The following is a 21,191-nucleotide window of genomic DNA, read 5'->3' as shown; positions in this document are numbered from 1 at the left end:
GGGGGGGGGGGGGGGGGGGGGGGGGGGGGGGGGGGGGGGAGGGGAGGGGAGGGGCGAGGAGAGGAGAGGAGAGGAGAGGAGAGGAGAAGAAACATGCCAAGTGGAAAAAAATGTAAAAGACGAAGGCAAGATTACTTCAGGTTTTCCCAAATGTTCTCTTTCTCAGTATAGCTTTTGTCATCAAGACTGCAACACTATATGTAAACTCTGCTTAACTTTAGGCATTTCTGTTCGGGAAGCAAAGAACAAATTCAACTGCATCTTTCTCTCTCCCCCTCTGCCTCCGCGGGGCCATCCTAGTTTTCTCAAAGCAGAGAATCAGAGAAGCAGTGTTTCCATCCTACCAGTGTTTCCATCTGACCAGAAGACACAGCCTGGTGGACAGGCCCACGTATCTTTTTGGTAGATATTCCGTCGTTACTGCTCCTTTACTAAAATAGCAAGCATTGCCCACATGCAGTCTGAGGATGCTGATTTTTTGCAACACTCAGTCTGAGGATGCTGATTTTTTGCAACACTCAGGACCAGGCTGCTCAAGCTAAAGCCTTTAATGCTAATATCTCCGCCAGCTGAGAGCCCTGACCCAGCCTCCAAACATCACCGGCGGTGCACAGAGCAAGCCTCTCACCTCCAGAAAGGTGCTCCTCCTCAGTCCTGAGCAGCATCTAGATACCCATTCCAGAAAATGGTATTCACTCTGTTGCAAATCTATTCTCTGCCTTTACTTGGCAATAAATTCTGAGCCTTCAAATAAAAGACAATACAGTGTCTTTTACTGCAGCTTCTGCCATTTTTCCCAGGTAAGAGAGCCTATAAACAGAATTATAACCTCCAGCAGGAAGACAAGCTCCCTGCTCAGCTGGTGCACTGGCAAATGAAGCCTTTCCCAGCTGCATTATAAAAAGATTTATAAAGAGAGCCTGGCCACAGAGCTCTCTGCCCAGAGGGTTGTGCTGGGAGCCCAGTGTGCCTCCTGGGCTGTTGGCAGGTTGCAAAGCCTCCTGCCCCCAACTGGACAGTGGCCCACGGTCACATAGCTGACTGGCATCCGCATTTTCTCAGCACCAGCAAACAGGCGCTAATGAAGTGCCATGCATTTCACTTGCTTGTTTGTCATCCATATTTTTAACGTACAGCCTCTAGCCAAGCTGCATGTGTGCCCAGGTATCAAGAATTGTTCTTCATACTACTCTGGCTACAAAGCCACATGGGTATTGAGTGGTCAGTCCCTCAATACTCAAGAAGCCCTCATATTTTTAGTACCTGGTTTTACAGAACACCAGGAATGCACGTATTGGGTTTTAGCAGAAATATCTGTAGTAAATGTTCATGCACTCCTCAGCCTTTTCTTGCACTTCGACCATGTGCTGAGACAGCAGGTAGGAGTGATAACAAGGTGAATAAGATGTGGTTTCTGCTCTCAAGGAGCTCAGACTATGTAGGAATCTGTAAGACCGCACCTGGCCCTCAGTGACACACAAACACACTACCGTGTGTCACTGAAAAAACTCTGATATACTGAAGGACAGGATGAGGCTTCTCATTTCCTAACAGTGTGCTTCTCTGGTAATTTCAATACGATTAATTCATTTACACCTTTCTGGGAACACAGATGCTACTTCAAATTATGAACAAAAGACTCAATGGTTCAGAATAACCTGAGAAAGTCAACCTGATGCAAAAACATATATTAAAGAAATTATTTTATTCATTTCTTTCTTTCACCAAGTGTGTGTATCTCAATATAGAAAAGGATCCTGTTGATGATTTTTAAAGATTATATAAGATGACTCCTTATTAAATAAAGGCACCAAAAGAGCAGCAGCTGAAATCACTACAATAAAAAGGCTTATGAGAAAAAGAAGTCAGTGACAACCACTCGAAACCTTTAGAACTTTGCAGTCTGAGTATTCCTCTATATGCACACGCACACGCATCTAAAGACGCATGGATGTGTATACATGTGTATATATGCATCTACGTATGTGGGGGGGGGGGCGTGTGTATACACAGGCCAGCAGCTAGTGATAAGAGCTACAATAAAACACAACCAGGTAAAGAAAGGATGAGCTATTTTCTTAGTCTTTAAGGCCTCTCTGAAGACGTGATATCTCAAGTGAGTCCTGGATGAAATGAGCAAGCAGGGCATGAGAATGTACAGAGGAAGAACATGCTCCACAAACACGCTCGCTGCTCCTCACAAGCACTGACAGGGAAGCTCTTCCCGCCTTCGCTGTTCCCGTAGGCCGAGCCGCCCGGGTTCCTAAGGGAACTGTTCCCTTAGGTGGGTCGGCCTAAAGGAACAGTGAAAGCAGTGAGAAGCAGAAAACCGACAGATTCTGCAGGTACCTCCCAAAGATGTGCTGGGAGAAAGGAAGGGTGGCAGGGAAGGAGGGAGGGAAAGAAAGAAGTCAAAGACGCTTCCAGACTTTTGTCCTGAACGGTCGTGTGAGCAGCCCTGTCCACGACACGGGTGTCCCTCAGAAGCCCTAGGGTAGACGTACAGATTGCCGTGCCCACGACAAGCACGGGCTCTTGGGGGTGGTCCGGTGACACAAAGTGAGAGGCCATCCTGTCTACATGCTGTTAACATTAACACTGGAGGATAAATGAGCTCACCTGGGCAGGGATGTAGACGGGAAAGACAGCAAAAGAGGCCTGAGGATGTCCAAACAAAGAGACACAGTTCAGAAATGAAGAGTGACCAATGAGGGAGGAGGAACGGGGAGCTGCAGAGGGAGCTGCAGGGAGAGCTGCACGGAGACGGTGGTGCCCTCAGAACAGGATGCTGGATGTCCAGATTTTAGAAGAACTGGGTGTTACTGAAGGAATGGGTAGTTAATGTAAGACAAAGAGGATGACCAAAAGGAGGAGGCCAAAGAAGAAAGTGAGGGATCCAGTTTTGAAATGGCCTGCTATGCAGATGTTGAAATGGCTAAAGTAGTAACAGGAAGGAGGATGAAGACGGTGAATCCGTTGCTAAACTCATCTACAAATGCGGAGGAGGACAAAAGGAGGGGGCATCTGTAGAAGGTTCAAAGAAGAAGGAAGAGGGGCGGTAAAGCCTGATGGCACATGTCTCAAGGGAGCAAGGGAAGTTTTAGGGAGGAAGAAGGCGCAATGGCCTGGAAGCAGCAATGAGAAGCACAGACAGTGCCCACTCCACCCTGACCATGTGGTTTTTTTCTTTTTTTTTGAGTGATGACCATGTGACAGTCACTGAACTAGGCTGTAATGTGCACAATATTGGCAAAAGCACAGCTACTGCAAAAGAGCTGCATCTTACAGAAGAGGAAACAGGTTCAAATATTTGCCCAGGTCAGATAGCTGTCAGTGGCAACCCACGTCCAGATGCAGAGCTCTGCTCTTACCCAGGACGCCAGAGTCTTCTATGCAGATATCTTTAAATACTTCTAAGTAGTGTCTCAGAACAATAGAAGAAAGATGGGGTTATTCACCAAGCAGTTTTCAGACAAATAGCTATAGGTGGGGAAAAAATAGGCTGGGAAAAAAGATTAGGCTGGTTTCCTAACAATGCTAGAAGTAAAACTACAATTTTACCAGAGGAAAAAAATAACTAAAATATATATAACCCATCAGGGAGAAAGGCCTTTAAAGCAAACCTCAAAAATAAGGAAGTGGTAAAGTTCTAACTACATAAAAATTATATTTCTATTTGGAAAAAAATAATATAAGACAAGTAAAAAGTAAATAACAAAACTGGGAATAATTACTCTCATTACATGTAATGAAGAATTAATACTTCTAATTTATACAGAAAAATATCAATAGAAAACACTGCAATAGAAAAGCAGGTAAAGAATGTGAACAGGTTCACAGAAAGAGAAATACTATTGGCTGATAAACATTTGAAAAGCTGTTTTCAGCTCCCACTGAAACTTACTCCTAATTAAAGACGTGAAGTAAAAGGATACCATATTTCACTTGTCAGATCAGCAATGATGAAAAACCTCGATACTACTGAATAAAAACCCAATACTGTGGAATGTGGAGAAAGAGGAACTCTCATTCATTTTTTAGCAGTACAACAATAGATGTCATTTTGGAAAACGACTTAGGAACAGATGAAAATATAAAACACACATAACTCTGACCCACATGTGCTGTCCTAAGTATTTACTCTAGAGATACATTGGCAAAAAAAAAAAAATCATGTGTATGTTAAAACAAAATGAAACAAAACCAAATAACCCTGGAAGCAATCTTCACAACAGCAAAAACTGAAAATCTACTTACATACACAACTTATTTTACATCAACAGAAGAAAAGCTGAATAAATAATACAGCTATATGAGTGAAGAATAAGTTGAACCTTAGTTAATATTTCTTGTTTTGGCATGAAAAGATGTCTAAGATGTATCAGCAAATAAAAAGTCAGAGTACAAAAATATGTATACACTATGATCCCATTTGTGAACACACATTTAAGTTCTATACTCACAATACAATTTTTCTAGAAGAATTAAAATTTGAAAAAAAAGCTGTGGATAACTGCTTTAGAATAAAGGGAATTTTATTCTCCATTTTTTTTCCTTTCAAAGTTGTTTTTTACTCTCTGCATTCATAACTTTAAATTTTTAGAGGCTATAGACTTTAGATACAGTACCCATGAGATACTATACACTGAGAGAAAACAATTATTTTTATTTTGCCTCACCAAGGATTGTATCTCATAAGTATAATACATTGCAAGCTCTAAATTAAAATCCCACAAAAAGACAGCGTTTCTTTGCACTGCAGCCTCGCTGAAGCAAATCCTTAGAGCAGGGTCTGCTCTGAAATCCACATAGAAATTCAAGTTAGTGGAGGCTCTTCCTTCTCCATATCCTTTCTCCCTCTTCTCCATAATGAAGGAACATTTAGACTCTGTGCCCACCAGTTATCACAGCGAAATACTGCTCAAGGGAGACCCTCCCACTTACCTACAATTCCTCACACACATGCACACAAAGGGGTTCCAAAGGAATCCCTCCAGTCTTTCAATGTCCAAGTCTAGGATTGTTTTCGTAGCCGTTGCTGAACTTGCAAGTTAATATTTCAAAAAGCAGTATAGCTCTGTGCAGTTAAGCTTATGCAGCCACTATAAGTGGAGGTTTTCACATGTGTGGTTTGCTTGACTTTACTATGAATAGAGGTCTTGTCCCGCTTCGATAAAGCACCTCTCTGTTTGCATGCATCGTATACTAATAGTCTGTACACTGGGAAACACAGGGATCCCTTCAGAGTTGCCCTGCAGTGAGTTATTTTGCACTTGTCTTCTCTGGGGTAAAATAAAATACACTCTTCAGCAGTGGAGACATTTGTCAAATTATAGCTATGGAACAAACTCGTTGGTTCATTGGTTATCAATTAATTGAGTATTGTTTAAAATTATCTTATTGTGATAAAAGGCATTTGGCTACTTCTGCCACCATTCCTCATTCTAAGATACCACTCATAAAAATGAAGCTGAGTCTTAGGCTTAAACTGCTCACAAAGAACCAATTGATTTACCCGACCGGATACCAAATTAGGCACAAAATGAGAAGCTTGTTATAGTAGAGGCATTACCACAGGAAAAAATAGTTTATTTAGAATGGTGAGATAAAACACATACCAATTTTAAAGACCTTAGAAAGTAAATTCCTTTGGCTATGTAACTTTGTAAAGGAATAAGGTAACCTAATACACTAAGAAAAAAAAAAATCTCCAAATAGCAATACACAATATTTTCTATTTTAAAAGTATGTATAATTGTGAATGGTCCAAATATATCAGTTAAAAGGTACAGATATTCAGGGTGGCTAAAATAGCAAGCATCAACTACATGTTGTGTTGTCCACAGGAAACCCACTTCAAACAGGAAGATTCATGTTAAAAGTAAAGGGATGGAAAAAGATATACCATGCTAACACTAATCAAAAGAAAACTGCATTAGCTATGTTAATTTCAGATAAAGCAGAATTCAAAGCAAGAAAGAAATCATCACAACAAAGAAGGCCATCACAAAATAATAAAGGATCAATTTTCCAAGACAAAACAATGCTAAACACCTAATACCCTACAACAGAGCATCAAAATACATATGGCAAAACTGACAGAACTGCAGGGAGAAACAGACAAATCCACCACTAAAAGCTGTAGACTTTAACACCCCTTTATCAGAAATGGACAAATTCAGCAGGCAGAAAATCAATAAGAACACAGTTGAACTGAAGAGCACTAACAATCAACTTGATCTACTTGATAAAGAATATTCCATCCAACAACAGTAGAATACACATTCCTTTAGTTCCAAGGGAAGAGTCCAGGCCACAAACCACACCTTAAATGTAAAAACAAAGAAAAAAACAAAAATCATACAAAGTATGCCCTCATATTACAATGGAATTAAACTAGAAATTAGTAAGAGAAAGAGAGATGGAAAATCTCTAAATATCTGGAGATTAAACAGCACACTTCTAGATAACACAAGAGCCACTGGCATTTTCACCACAAATTTAAAACAAAACCACCACCAAAACGGAAAATTAGAGAAAAAATGGAAATACGGCATTATTTCATCTAGGCTTTCTTTACCTGAAACCTAGGGGGAAAAACTACATGGGTCAAATACTTCCATTTTTGTGGACCAGAGGGCCGTCTTTTATTAAGCCAATTAAGCTCTCCACAGTGGACTCTGAATACTGTCAGCACGCCTGTCCCTCCCCATTCCCAAAACCCAGCTTCCCACCTATGGAATTCCAAGGGTAATTTGTGGATCTGCATTTTGGATAGGCCTTCAAGGTTTTCCTTTGAAGTTTCATGGGCATGATTTCTTTAATCCTCAGAAGATTCCCACAAAATAAGTAACCCTGGTACTATTCTCATTTTAGAGATGAATAAAACAGGAACATTTACAGAGAGGTCACATGTCTTTTCACAAATCCAGTGGGGCCTGAAGTCTTGAGCAGGATCCTGTCTCTGTCCCCATAGTCTTGCCTTCTCTGCTCAAGCACTGACCACAACCGCTACACTAGGAGATGCTTCTGGACTCTGCCGGGCACGCTGTCCCAGTTCTGACATGAACAGTACTCTCAGCCAGACCTGCAGGTGTACGGTATCAGGTCAGCCTGGGAGGACAGCCCTTTAGGAGCAACGTGCGTGCTTGCATAGCTTTGTCCAGTTTATTAATAATAGGAGGGTTTCTTCCTTGTTTCACTTCAACCCCACGGCAGCAAAATGTCCACTTATGATATAACGTGGATGTATTGGTTGAAATACATATAGTTAGCCAGGCACAGTGGCTCAAGCCTGTAATCCGAGCACTTTGGGAGGCCGAGGTGGGAGGACTGCTTGAGCTCAAGAATTCGAGACCAGCCTGGGCAACCTGGCAAATCCCCACCTCTACGAAAAAATACAAAAATTTGCTGGGTGTGGTGGCACACACCTGTGCTCCCAGCTATTCAGGAGGCTGAGGTGGGAGGACTGCTTGAGCCCCAGAGATAAAAGCTGTAGTGAGCCGAGATTTTACCACTGCACTCCAGCCTAAGCGACAGCGCAAGATCCTGTCTCAAAAAAATATATATATACGTATATATACACGTTATGTGTGTGTGTGTGTCTGTGTGTGTGTCTATATATATAGACATATACACATAGATATATGTGTGTGTGTGTGGTGGGCATGTGTCTGTATACATATATTTTTGGTATATGAAGGAATAAAATTTGTGTGGACTGAGCGAGTGACTGAATTTACAACTAATTTTTTACAAAACTAAAATAATTTACTTCACTAAAAGTGAAATAGAACCATAATTGAAAAATAAAAAATAGAAAACATGTCACAATCCTTAAGAGTTCTGATTCCTCTCTCTCCTCAGCACATTTTTCAAGTTTGTACATCAAACTGTACTATTCTGCCTCACCATTGTTTTCACTTAATAATATAAACATTTCCCATGCCCACTATCTCCAAAAATCTTATCTAATTAGAGCATGATATTTACTTAACTATATTTAGATGTTTTCCATTTGAGGCTATTATTCTTTATAAAACATGAAGAAATACATTTGTGCATCAAGCATTTATTTTTCTCCACATTTAGTATCATTTCTTGGAGCTGGATTCCCCAAAGTGCAACTGTGCAAAGTAATCATACCATTGCAAATAAAAATAATGCATCTTTCCTTAAGCCATCCTTTCACCAGTTTAGGTCTAGAAATTCATTCTTCCTGCCGAGCCAACATGATTTATATTTATTTCCTTCCTACACCAGGGCCCACTTCATCATATTAGGAAATGCACTTTAGCTACTTTCTCTTAGAATTTTTTTTTTTTTTTTAAATAACAGTTCCATGCTTCACAAGAAAAACTTTGTCCTATCTCCAAAGCTATTTATTATCACATAATGGTAGTTATAGAATTTTTTTAAAAAAAATAACAGTTCCATGCTTAACAAGAAAAACTTTATCCTATCTCCAAAGCTATTTATTATCACATAATGGTAGTTATATTTTAAATAAATTGATTTCTATGTAAACAGTAGGTGTGGATAACATATAAGTCAATACCAGGAAATTTTCAAATATAATTTAAAGTCTTCCAAACTACAATTGTATAAGCTTCACAATAATTATTTTTATTAGCACCTCAGCTAAGGGTTTTTGCCATTTGAGGTCAGTTTACAGATATGCGTGGTTTTGAAAACCACCACATTGTGGTGTTTCAGTAAAAAGAAAACACAGACCTTCAGGCAGGATTCCAATGTTCCTTATTTAAAATAATATATATATATATATAGAGAGAGAGAGAGAGAGAAAGAGAGAAAGAGAGAGAGAGAGAGAGAGAGAAAGAGAGAGAGAGAGAGAGAAAGAGAGAGAGAGAGTTGAGAGACAAGTTCCAGAGTGAAGTTTAGCATACCACGTCCTGTGCTGGAAATTCAAAATGAGTAACACCCACGGCTTAGCTCCAGGAGCCCAGCTCACTGTACATTCCCCCTATGGAAGTGCAACAAATAAATGTCAAACTCTGAGTCTCAACTCCACTGTCAAGGACAGTTGGGAAGAGATAAAATATGGTGGCGAGGGCAGTATTTAACTCAGGGGCACGTGACTTCCACAGGTCTCATCTCTCTTTATGCCAAAAACGGAAAAGTACCCTCACATCCGGTTAAATACAATTTCTATGTAACTATGCATGGAGTTTCAATCAAGTCAATAAGAGTTAAATTTTGTTGACATGCTATACGTGTTAACACCAATTCTGTTGTTTTTTTTTAATACTCTAGAGCTAATACTTGTTAAAAAGCATGGGAAATTAGTTTTAGTAATATATTTTATTTAACCCAATATAGCCAAAATATAATCATCTCAACATATAATCCATATAACAATTATGAGTGGGTACTTTACATTCTGTTTTTCACACCCCAAACCCACTGACAGCACAGCTCAACTGGGACTGGCCAGAGTTTATGGGCTCCGGGGCCCCACAGGGCCAGTGGCTACCACAGAGGACAGCCTGGCTCCAGGCCCTCGCTTCCCCTCCGCCTGTCTGCATTGTGTTTTCCCTGCTACACAAGGAAGAAATCCTGCCTGCCTCCAGAAAGCAGCCCTTATCTGCCAGGCTAGCAGGAGGACACAGCTCAAGGCCCTGATCAGTCGCCTAGGCACGCACAGTCATGCTGGTCCTCCCGAGGAAAGGCTGAATCCACTGCACATGGCCAGGGACAGAAAAAAAAACAAGGTCACTGTCAAGGAAGCAGAGCTGTAGGCCAAAGGGAGAGAGTCCCAGGAGTGATTAAAGTATTAACAGATAAGAAATGCTTCCCTCAGCCAATCAGCAGGCAGAAATTGTGCATTCCTTTCAGGAGGAGCTGCAACACGTCCTTCTGAGTCTTACTCAGGTTTTCACAGTTGACAGCACAGTACCTGGCCAAGAGCGAAGGCTACACAAATATCTATTCAGCATGTGAAAAACCCTGCACCTAAAATCCTGTGCTATTTCACAAACAGGAGAAGTGAAGAGCAGGCAACCTGACGGGACCAATAGGGCTTCCTATGTGTTCTAGTTGCTTTTACTACAGTGAAACTGGACTCAATAAAATTCCTCAAGTTAAAGAGATGAATCCCTGCCATGTGGACTCCAGAACGGTAAACTCTCCCTTGTTTCAGAAAGGGCACCCCCAACTCCGCCCCATCCCTTCCTCTCTGCAAGTCCTCACCTTCACTATATAGTCCTCAATGTGTCGTGGAATCCCTGGTACCAAGTAGTTTTTGCCAAATGATGGATAAAAGAACAAAAATAAATAACAACAACAATAGAAATAAAGAGTAAGATATTCATGAATATTATAGTGAATGGGTGTGGTTGTTTCTGGACTCAAAAGTCTTTGAAGGGAAAAGATGCAAATTCAGCTCAACAAATATTTATTGAGCGCCTCCTATGAGACGACTGTGTGTCGGGTGCTAGAGGGGTACAAAGACGAGGAGGACAAGACTGGGATTTCCGGCCCACAATGCACCCACACCAAACCTACTGATGGAACGCACAGGTGTGCGTAGCACCACACCTGCAGCCTTGAAGCTGCATGCACATGGCTCTGGGCCTAATCCATATGGGCTCCTGCTTTGCCAGGAAGAGCAGGTAGGAGAGGGAAAGGCAGTTTATCAAGGCCTAGCACGGCCAACCCCTGCATGGGGCAGTTCTCTCGCATGTGTTATCCTGTCCATTCCTCCAAGACCTCCTCCCAGGCAGACCCTCATTTTCTCACCTTCTCTTTCTCCAGGAGCCAGCCACGTAGCCCAGCTCTGGCACTGGGCCCTGAATAGAGTCAGTCACCAAACTTTTGGAAAAGCTTGTTGCTTCCTGACAAAAATGGACAGATGCAGCTGATACCAAATCCCCCACCTCTCTCACTGCCTGAAACACAGATGTGCCACAGCTGTGGCCAACCCTTTTGCATCACGGAGCAAAGGAAAATATGCTGAGGATGGCAGAGTAGAAAGAAGAGAGAACCTGGGCTCTCAGTAACATCCCAAGCCGCTGCACCAGCGCCTGGAAGCAAGCACCTACCTTCAGTGCCTTGCTATCAAGGAAACAGAAAGCTGTTTAAGTCCTTGTTAGTAAGTGCTATGTTGCTGGCCAAACATATGCTAACATATCCAAACACAAACAAACACCACACCTGATACTGATACATATATATGTGTTGTGTGTATTGATGCATGTGTATGTGTGTGTTTATGTGTGTGTGTGTGCGCACACATGTGTGTTGAATCATGTCTCCCCCAAAGGATATATTGAACCCCTAACCCCTGATGCTTATGAATGTGACCTTATTAGGGTGTTTGCAGATGCAATCAAGCGAAGATGAGATCAACAGGGCTGGCCCTAATGCAACATGACTGATGTCCTCATGAGAAGAGACGCACTCCCAGCGCAGAGACAGAGACAGAGGACAGCCACATGAAGATGCAGGCATGTATTAGAGAGAATCATCTACCTGTATTCTGGGCCTTGAACCTGCCCTTTACCTGCGGCTTGCCCACATCAGATCCTGAGGTTCCCGCCTGCTTCTGTCCTTGGATAAATGGGAAATCTTCCTCTCATATCTGGCCATTTTCACCCCTACACATGATAACGAGGGAAGTAAAGAGAGCAACTGGGGAGGGAGGAGGAGGACAGAAGCTGAAACACAGCTGGTTTCTTAGGGTCACACGATGGACTAAAGAGATTGTTTTTTTCTTTTGCCTAATACACCTGGCCCTATCCACCACTCTGCCGGCCGCCAACGACCAGACTGGCTCCGTTTTCAGGGCCTTGGCTAGTGCTTCCTTGAGACAAAAAGAAGAGAGAAAGACCCACAAGCTGTGAGTGAGATCTGTGGCACAGAGCCAGCCCCATCCCATCCACACTAGGGATTACAATCCTCTTACTTCTGCCAAGTGATTAGAAGGAAATGCGCGTGTTTTAGTCAAGAGAGTTCAGATCTAAGGTGCCAACTCAGAAAGTCTCCTGGAAGCATTTTGGACGCCACTGCCCTAGACTACATCGCTCCAGTGCACGAGCGACCAAGATTCGCCGTGTGGCAATCGGGGTCGCCAGAAAACTCACAGAAGGACCCGCGCGCTTCCTGACATTCTCCATCCATCAAAGAGTCAGCCCCAAGGTCTCTGCAAGCCCGCACCCTTCCCAAAGCACAGGCTCCCTCAGAGCACACGGCCTACGTTATGCCTGTGAGTGCACAACTGGCACGCTAGACCAAGGGCACGTAAGTTACTCAGAAAACGGATTCCGCAGAGGCAGAGAACACAGTGAACACGAAGGACGGCTCCTCACACACTTCACAGCACACTTGGCAGCTGCAGTTCTTCAACTCCGATACAGGAAGAACCACAAGAATCTCTGGCCCTGGGGCCTTACCTGGCAAGCTGTTCCAAGGCACTGGCGAAAGCATCCCAGTGTTTCCTGAGAGTCCCGCGCTCGGATGGGAGAGGGAGGCCCCTCCTCTGCTGCTCCTGAGGGTTCATCCAACAACGCTGTCTCCTCAGTATCCTCCAGAACAAACCCTGCCTGGCCTGGGTCTTTGCCCTGCTCTCTGACAGCCCAGAGCGCCCCCTTCTCTACTCTCCCCAGCTCTCCAAAGCCCACCTATGCCGACTCCCATTTCCACAATCGCTTCCTCACCAGACTCCCAGGACATGCGCTCGGATGGGCACATTCTGGAGCTTGGTCCTAACTATTCTGCATTATGTGTCTCCCTTTGCTGGATGAGGAACATCACGGGCAAAGGCCACGTCACATGCTTCCTGTGCATCACAGAGTGCCTCGGGCCCCAGGGCCCCCCAGCAACACGGCCATGGAAGCCTCGCCAGCTATTATACTGGATCTCACTTACGTGGCGTCTACACAACCGCAGTACCAGGATTCTCTCTCTGCATTCCGGGCCACCGGGCTACATTCTACCATCCTCACTCTTAAACCCAAGCAAAGATTCCCACCCGACTTCTCACAGTCTTGCAGCATGTTGTTCTGTGACCTGACCTAAAGAGAGAATCTGATTTGCTCGGATCATGGTGGAGTACAGAATTTAAACTCGAATTCCATGTTTTCATTCATAATCTGTTCCAGGCTTCCCTCTTGAACCAGGTTTTTCTATCTTGTATTCAATCACTTAACAAAAATCCATTCAGAAAGAGCACGATAGGCACTGAGAGAATGTAAAAGTGAGTAAGTTCCTACCTGTGCAGAGATTATAATTTAGGAGAGGAAGTAAGATGGTTACATAAATCACTAAAATTAGATTAGAGAGTTTTAAATGCAACTACAGGTTCTGGGAAAAAAAAAAAAAAAAAAAACAGTTGCTATGGAAGCACCTGGTGGGGAAAACATTTGTACCTGGGAGGAGAAAAGAGAGAATGCAGGCACCTGGGCATGCAGGACCTGGTCTGGACCCTGGAGCTTTAACTCCGCCCCCCTTCTGCTCCCTGTGGCTCCATCTTCTCATCTGTGCAATGCCAGTGTCGGAGGAGAGCATCTCCACAGTCACCCATGTGGGTAATTTTACAGCTGGAAGGAAAGGCAGCATTTGTGATGAGCCTTCAAGAATCATTAGGAAGCTGGCACATGTATGGTGGGAGAGCGTCCCAGGGCACACGTCAGCAGCTGCTGAGATCAGCCCTGGAAAGACAGGCTGGAGCCAAGGCAGGAAGAGGCTTAAACACTCAACTGCGGGCTCACAGGTAACTTGGGCAATGAGGGTTGTTGGAGGTGTCTGAATAGAGAAGTGTTAACAGACACCGACAGGCTTAGCACACAAGCTGCCCAAGAAAGTTAAAAAAGGCGTGCGTTGATTCCAGCTACAGTGTGTTTCCATTTCAGTGACTGTTTGAACTTGAGGAGAAAGTCCCCTCATGCAGACATCTAAGTATTTCCGTGAAGGGGAACACTCCCTACACCCAGGAGCCAAATAGGGACATGAGGAAGTGCTGCTGCCTCCCTGTCAGGCTCCCTTTTGTTCAGAGGACACGGACAGGCCTCACTGAAGAGGCTGTAGCAGGGGTCAAACAGGTGGCGCAGACATCGGAGAGTTCTCTCGAATGCTGGAAACTTACAGAAGAGGGTGCAGACCAGTCAATCATGGAGGGTGCACAGAGGGGACTCCTGCAACCCACCAGATCACCAGCCAGGTGGCACACCCTGGAATCTGAGACACACTATGAAAAAGCGGGTCGGCCGGGTGCGGTGGCTCATGCCTGTAATCCCAGCACTTTGGGAGGCCGAGGCAGGCGGATCACGAGGTCAGGAGATCCACACCATCCTGGCTAACACGGTGAAACCCCGTCTCTACTAAAAATACAAAAAAAATAAGCCAGGCATGGTGACAGGCGCCTGTAGTCCCAGATACTCGGGAGGCTGAGGCAGGAGAATGGCGTGAACCTGGGAGGCGGAGCTTGCAGTGAGCTGAGATCGTGCCACTGCACTCCAGCCTGGGCGACAGAGCGAGACTCCATCTCAAAAAAAAAAAAGAAAGAAAAAGAAAACGAAGAAAAAGCGGACAGGTCCCCTGTGCATGGCTCGCAGGAGGCAGTCGAGCTCGCTGCATTGTGCACTCCCCTGCCCTCCAGAGGACCTTCACACACCACACATCAACAACAAACATGCCCTGTTCCAAAGCATTACCTGAAAGCCGTTCTTGGGAAACCTAAATAGTATTCCCAGGAACACGATGTTGTAAGAGCTATGCACAGTCCTAGGACAGACACAAAAGCCCGTTTAACCAGTAAAAGACTCTGACAACATCCACTTTCAGGACTTGGAACCCTTCCCTTTTGCTCCCACAGGCTCCCACAGGCAGAAGCCCCCAGAGCCTGCACTGCCATATCCAGCACCTGCGCTGGGCCAATGTCTAGTTTAGAGGTTCCCAGTCACTGGCCCCAGGCAACTATGGATCACTCGGAAGACATGGGAGCAAAGTGACTGACTGTAAAAACAATGGTCGCTATCGGTGGTTTCCCGGATCTTTCCCTGAACTCACTCTCCCACCAGGTAGAACTGGAGGAGGAAGAAAGGAAATGGAGGGAACACAGAGAAAGAGGCTCCAAAACAAAACAGTGAAAACGAAAATGCAGCGATGGGAGCTTTCAGGAGATGCCAGTAATGAAAGCGGCTGTGTCACACACGGAAATCTAGGTCCAAACAGCTCAGAGACCACCAGCCACCCTAAAAAGGCCAGTGGTAAGGCAGCTGGGGAGCTTGGCCCTGTGTGCTGGTCCTAAGTTCCCTGTCCACCCCAGGCTGTTTCTTGCTGTTCCCAGGCCCAGACTGTGACCTTGACCCTCTAATTTGCCTAGTTCTGACCCGTCCCTCCCATCCCAGACCAGCAGCATCGCCCCAGCAAGCAGCCTCCCTGCCACCCGGGGCTGACCGAGGCATCCTCCTCTGAGTCCCACTGCACTCTGCCCTGACCTCCCATGCTGCCCTGACACCACTGTTCAAACCATCTGTTAATGTTTGAGCTTCCTGCTCCCTAGACGACAGCCTCCTCAAGGTCATGGGATCTGTCCTTATCTGCAGGCCTCTGGGTTCAAAGGCAGGATTCAAAAGTGACGATGTGTGTGTGACCTTGGATAACATCCCTGCTCCCTGCGTCACTCTGCTCCACTGTCAGCTAGGGACAGCCACCTATGCCTGTGCTATGGGGCTGTGTGAGAACTGCATCCACAATCCAAGCAAAACCCTGAAAGTCAGGCAAATGCATAATGAATATTAACCACCACCTCCTCCACCTTGAGTGCCAAACACACCTGAGACGATAAAATACTGGTTGACACCCTTCATGCCATCAAGGAGCTTGCTTTTGTCTGGAACACTGCATCCAGCTTATAAGCCTGCTCCTTAGAGAAAGGCCATCTTCCAGTTCTACAGAACATCCAGGAAGCAAGCACCTTTAAATTCAGGTCTTGGGTGGTGTGTGGAGTGGAGCAAGGTGAAGGCAATGAGCCACCCTCCTCAAAGCTTCATTTCTCACCATTTCACTGTGGAAAAAAGCCACTCTTGTGAAAGTTAAAAGATTTTCTCTTGGGAAACAAAACAAACAGACCCTTACGAATGGTTGTACCTGGTGAGTCGTCCTGTAATATTTATTCTCCTGGAAAAAAAAATACGAGCCAACAGTACATTTTTATTTCTGGATCTTGGAAAATATTCAGGCCAGCACCTCAGTTTTATCCTCAAAACACTGGAGCCATCCAGGGAGGTTAAGATGCTGGCCCAGGGCCAGACAGCTGGGTCAGGAAATTGTAATAAGCTCTATTCTTCAGCCCCACTACCCAGCAGGTATTTGAGCAGTGGCTTCAATTTAATTTCTTCATCTAATTAAGAAAGGGTAGTCATACGTTTCAGTAATGCAGAAACAACGGAGAAAAGAGGCTGGTCTTGGAAAAGATTACTTCTTAAAGAAAAGAAAGGCACCTTCAACTTCATTCTTGGATCTCAAAGTTAGAAAATTCCCCAGAGAAAATACGGAGAGTCCCTCTTCCTTAGAAGCATTCCATTCCATTCCATTCCCCGCCTCTGGGCTGCCTCTGAGATCCCACATCCTGGGAAGCCAGGGGTTCCTCGCTTGGCAGTTCCCTGGGAGAGTCTGAGGGCTCAGTACCATCCTGAGTGGTTCCAGACCACCCCACACACAGGCCAGCGAGCACAGCTTCATCCACTATTGCAAGTGAGGTGTGGGGAAAAAAGGCACAGCAGACAGAATCAGAAAAGCTGATGCCAGGGCTGGACCAGCCACAGCTTATCATGTGGCCTGGGCTACCTGACCCCTCCTCTCCAAGCTACAAGGTTCCCATGGTTACAATGAGGGTTCGTAGGGCAGATGGGTGCTGGCCCACCTGGTTCTGTGACTGTCAGTCTCCAAGGGCAGGCTTCCTTTCCATCTCTACCTCCAGAGGGAAAGGCTTCTAGGAGGGAGAAATGTGAACAAAAGTAGGCAGTGGGGCCACATGGTGGACCACAGGGGAAAAAAAACTTCTCAGAGGCAGGCAACGTGGCTTGCAGCTCCCGGCCCTGCTGCTGCCTGCCAGAGTGGCACGTCTACCCCTGAACCTCAGCAGCTTCAGCCAAACAGTGTGAGGTCCCTTCAAAGTCCCAAACCACACTGAATCCCCAGGAGACGTGACTTACTCTAGTAACGGTCTGGATACAGGGATTACCAACTAGCAAGCTGAGGGCACTGGAATCTATTTATAAAATATATACATTTTACAATGCTCTTTGAGTTTCCCAAGTCCTCATGGCACAGATGACCTGGGGGTGCCTGCATTGTGCAACTGAGTTTGCCCTTCATTAGTTCCTCTTCCAGAGTTCCTGACATCAGAATCAGGGCCTCTTTAAAAACACAAACTGCAAAAATCAAATTGCACTGGGTCTGGAAAATGTCCATCCCGTTAAAATTGGGTTATTTGCACCCATTTTCTCACGAGGTCCTCAATCCATGCACAACCTTCGATGCCTGATGCAGGTGGAAGTCCACAGCCAGTGGGGGTCTGACTCTGAAGCCACAGTAGGCACGTCACCATGCCTTCCCTTCCACTCAACACTGTGGCAATCACTCTGGAGCAGGGCTCAGATCACTCTCCTCCTCCAAAACCATCAATGGCTCCCACTGACACAGAGTCAAACCCAAAGTCTTGGCCTAGAATTCAAAGATTTCACGATTTATCCTCATTTGACCCCTCTAGTCACATTTCCTTTGCACGCTTTAAAAATAAAAACAAAAATGTAAAAGGCACTAGAAAAGTGCAGAAAACGAGGTTCCCTAATCTCAGTACTGGAGAAGAGAATACAATCAAAAAGGCTATTGTCTCCTTTGGAGCCACTGGGTGAACCCCCTGGGAAAGTTCACGGTGTCCCTCCCCCTTCCTTTGCTGGAGCAGCTCTTTCTGGACAGAGGCCCTTCCTGCCACCTCGGGCCTGCCCCACCTGCAAGCTTTGACTCAGACACTCCCTCCCTTGCAAAGCCACCCTGACTCCTAGGGACTCCCACAGCTCCACAGGCGCCTACACCAACTTACTTTCTGCCTGGCATTCCATTTACAAATGCATCTTAGGTGCCAGGATCAACTCTCAACCCCCAACCCCAGCCCCATTCACTGGGGCATGTCCTCCTTCCATCTCCCAGGCCCCACTACGGGAAGTGCTTTCTTCCCAGTCTCCCAATGCAGGAGCCAGACCCCCTCTCACCGCAGGGCAGCAGGGATCCACTGGGGATAGTTTCTTGGGGCCTTGTCTCACTCCTCTGTTACTCCAGCCTTGACCCTGCAGGAGGCAGCGCAGGATATTTGTTCAAAGGATTTTAAAAATTATTATTGGCTAGAAAAAAGACCACGAACTTTGGAGTGGACATCCTGAGGCCTGCCTACGAAGACCATTAGATTAAAGAAGTCACCCCTTCACCCCAGAACCAGAAAGCCTCCAGGATGGCATAAGCGACCCAACAGCTGGGAGCCAAGCACAGTGCAGGCGGCTTGGGGGCGGCGGCCGGAGGCTGGGGTGGGTAAGACCCGCAGGGAACTCCGGGGCTTGGGCGGCGGCTCATTCCCCGGGAAAGGGCTCGCGGTGGGTACTGAGGGCAGTAGTGGCTGGGGACCCCGCGCGCAGGGGATGTGCAGGACGTCCTCTTGGCCAGTTCCGACCTTCCCTGACGGTGGCGGTGCCCCGGGCGCGTAGTCCTTTCCCAGACCTGCTCTTGGGGCTGAGGCTCCAGCCCCAGGGTCTGCGGGCGGGGCCCCGAACCATGAAAGCCTCCGCCGGCAGATCGCCCGCGGGACCCTGGCCCGGGGCGCCCTGATCCCGCGCCGCAGCGCAGACCCGCGACCGCGCAGCGCAAGCAGGGGGCCGCCAGGTCCCTAAGCGCCCACTGCGCTGAGGCGCGGACGCCACCAGCGAGAGGTAGGGCAGGACAGGGGCAGGAGCAGAGCAGGGACGAGGGCAGGGACATGGGCAGGGCAGGGCGGGCGTCCTCTGCACCGAGCCCGCGAGTCCCCGCCAGGGACGCTGCCCCCCGCCCGCTGCCACCCGGCGCCCGGGCAGGACCCAGCGGGGCAGGCGCGGCCCCAAGCCCCGAGCACCAAGGCCGGCACCGCAGTGCCGCGTCCCGCCCTCCCCGCTCGGCGGCCGGCCCGGGCGATGCCGACACAAAGGGGACGCGCGTCACCCTACCTGGGCCTGCTCGTCCGCGGTGCGCGGCTCCGACGGCTCCGCCGGTACCGGCTGCGGGGTGCCGGGTGCCCTCCGTTTGCAGCCCGCGCCTCGCCGCGCCCGCGCAGCCCGCACAGCCCGCTCTGCAACGCCGGCCCTGCTGCCTCCCGCCTGCCGAGAGCCCGCGCGGGGAGAGGCGGCGGCGGCGCGGGCGGGGCGCGAGCGCGCACAGAGGCCGGGCACGCGGCAAGCTCGGCCCCGCCCCCGCCCCGAGCCGCACAGCGCCCCCTGCCGCCCGCCTGCACCCGCCCGAGGCCGGGAGCCGCCCCGCAGGCCCCCAGGACAAGCTCCGAGACCAGGAGAGGCTGCGGAGACCGCCTGCGCACACTAACATGAAAATGCTACTCCTGCTTTAGTGGCCTCCAGAAGACACTCCCCTGATTCCCACACCGAGGGAACACATATCAGCAAGCTAGGAAAGAAGGGGTGACCCAGCCCAGCGCTCTAAACCAGGGCGCGAACCGGCGTTAAGCTGCGCAGCTGCGCCCTGGGCTCCGGTCCTGCTCTGCTGCAGACCCCACCGGAGCCAGCACCTGCGTCCCAGACCCTTGCTGGGGGGGCTGTGAGATGAGCCCAGAGCCTTCCTGAGCCAACCCTCACAAGGAAAGTCTGTCTGTTCATCCCACTACCTGCTTGTCTAGAAGGATGGAGAAGAGAGGGCCCGCCCCCCGGGTGGTCCCAAAAGGTGGAATGGACATCTGGGATCCAAGCATAGCAATTTCTTTTTCTTAAGGTATCCAGCTTGTTGGAATCTAAGATCTGCGAAGGTATTAGTAGAATTCCTGTATGTTCTGCCATTCCCCATAGGAGCTTCAAGTTACACAAATTATATGTCAGATGTGCATATATGAACAAAACCTACGAGTATGCATGAAATAACACCTTCTTCAATACAAAGATTCTTTTTTCTGCAATATTAAACGGAAACCCCACTAGACCGTCGTTTTTCCTTAATAGCAGACCCTCCACACTGTGTGATCTAAATGCAAGCTTTACCACCTACTAGCCATTAAGCAAATTACTTAACGTTTTCGTGCTTCTATTTTCTTATGTGGAAAATGAGGTGGCAATAGTATGTATGAGTTCTTGGGAGGGATTAAACAAGTCAAATAGGCCGAGCACCATGGCTTACACCTGTAAGCCCAGCACTTTGGGAGGCCAAGGCAGGAGTATTGCTTGAGCCCAGGAGTTCAAGGCTGAAGTGAGCTGTGTTTGCATCACTGCACTCCAGCCTGCGCAACAGAGTAAGACTTTGTCTCTCAATAAATAGTCAAATTAAATATAACTGGCAAACTAAAGCAACTCCATAGTCCTTAGCTACAATTTGTCTCATTTCTCCAAATAATTAAATCAGATGATTATTAACTAACTCAAAGCTCTGCATAATTTGTCTTCTGCTACACATGCATTTTTATAGTAAAATAAAATAAAATAAATCTGCCTCCTCTGTATTGAGAAGTTATTCTGGTAAATATTTGACCCTTCAAAGATATGAACGAGCACTTGCCTTCTAATGCCTCGGTTTCAGATTCTTTTTAGAAATGTCATTATTCAAGAAAAATGCACAATGGGAAGAATCTTAACAACAGCACTTTGTTACTCCAGCCTCTCACTAGAAGATGAAAATAGTTCTGCATAAAGGCCTGAGCTTTATGAAAAATATATTCACACCTCCCATGTCCGAATTGGGATACCAGAGAAGTTCTTGGTTGAGTACTACTTATGAATGAAGGATTCGGGAAATGCATGGGTGGGTGCCTGCAAATGCACAAGAAGTGGACGTTGTACTGTGTTCCCCACAATAAAGGGGTCTGTATTAAGATGCAGGCGTTCTCATGACATACAGAGGTATAAGAGTCAAGCTGGGGGACTGCATAGGAGCATCTGGGGCTGCAGGAAGAGAGTTAAGGTGCAAAACCGCCCTAACCCAACTGAGACTTG

General features: G+C 46.8%; 1 protein-coding gene across 4 annotated transcripts in view; it reads right to left on the bottom strand.

Annotated features, from left to right (window-relative positions):
- Positions 1–19,444, bottom strand: part of RNF144A (ring finger protein 144A) — a 154,698-nt gene extending 135,254 nt beyond the window's left edge. For 3 of the 4 annotated variants that reach the window (XM_023198894.2, XM_023198910.3, XM_023198912.3), the window contains exon 1: positions 19,212–19,444. The gene's annotated coding sequence lies outside the window, so the exon portion shown is untranslated. Of the gene's footprint in view, positions 1–18,233; positions 18,309–19,211 lie in introns of all 4 variants that reach the window. The other variant, XM_023198903.3, reaches the window with a different exon arrangement.
- Positions 19,445–21,191: the final 1,747 nt, after the last annotated feature.

The sequence above is a fragment of the Piliocolobus tephrosceles genome, chromosome 15, assembly GCF_002776525.5.
Source record: "Piliocolobus tephrosceles isolate RC106 chromosome 15, ASM277652v3, whole genome shotgun sequence".
In the NCBI taxonomy this organism is placed as follows: domain Eukaryota; kingdom Metazoa; phylum Chordata; class Mammalia; order Primates; family Cercopithecidae; genus Piliocolobus; species Piliocolobus tephrosceles.
Note: the sequence above shows the minus strand (reverse complement) of the source record. Positions and strands in the feature narration are given on the sequence as shown.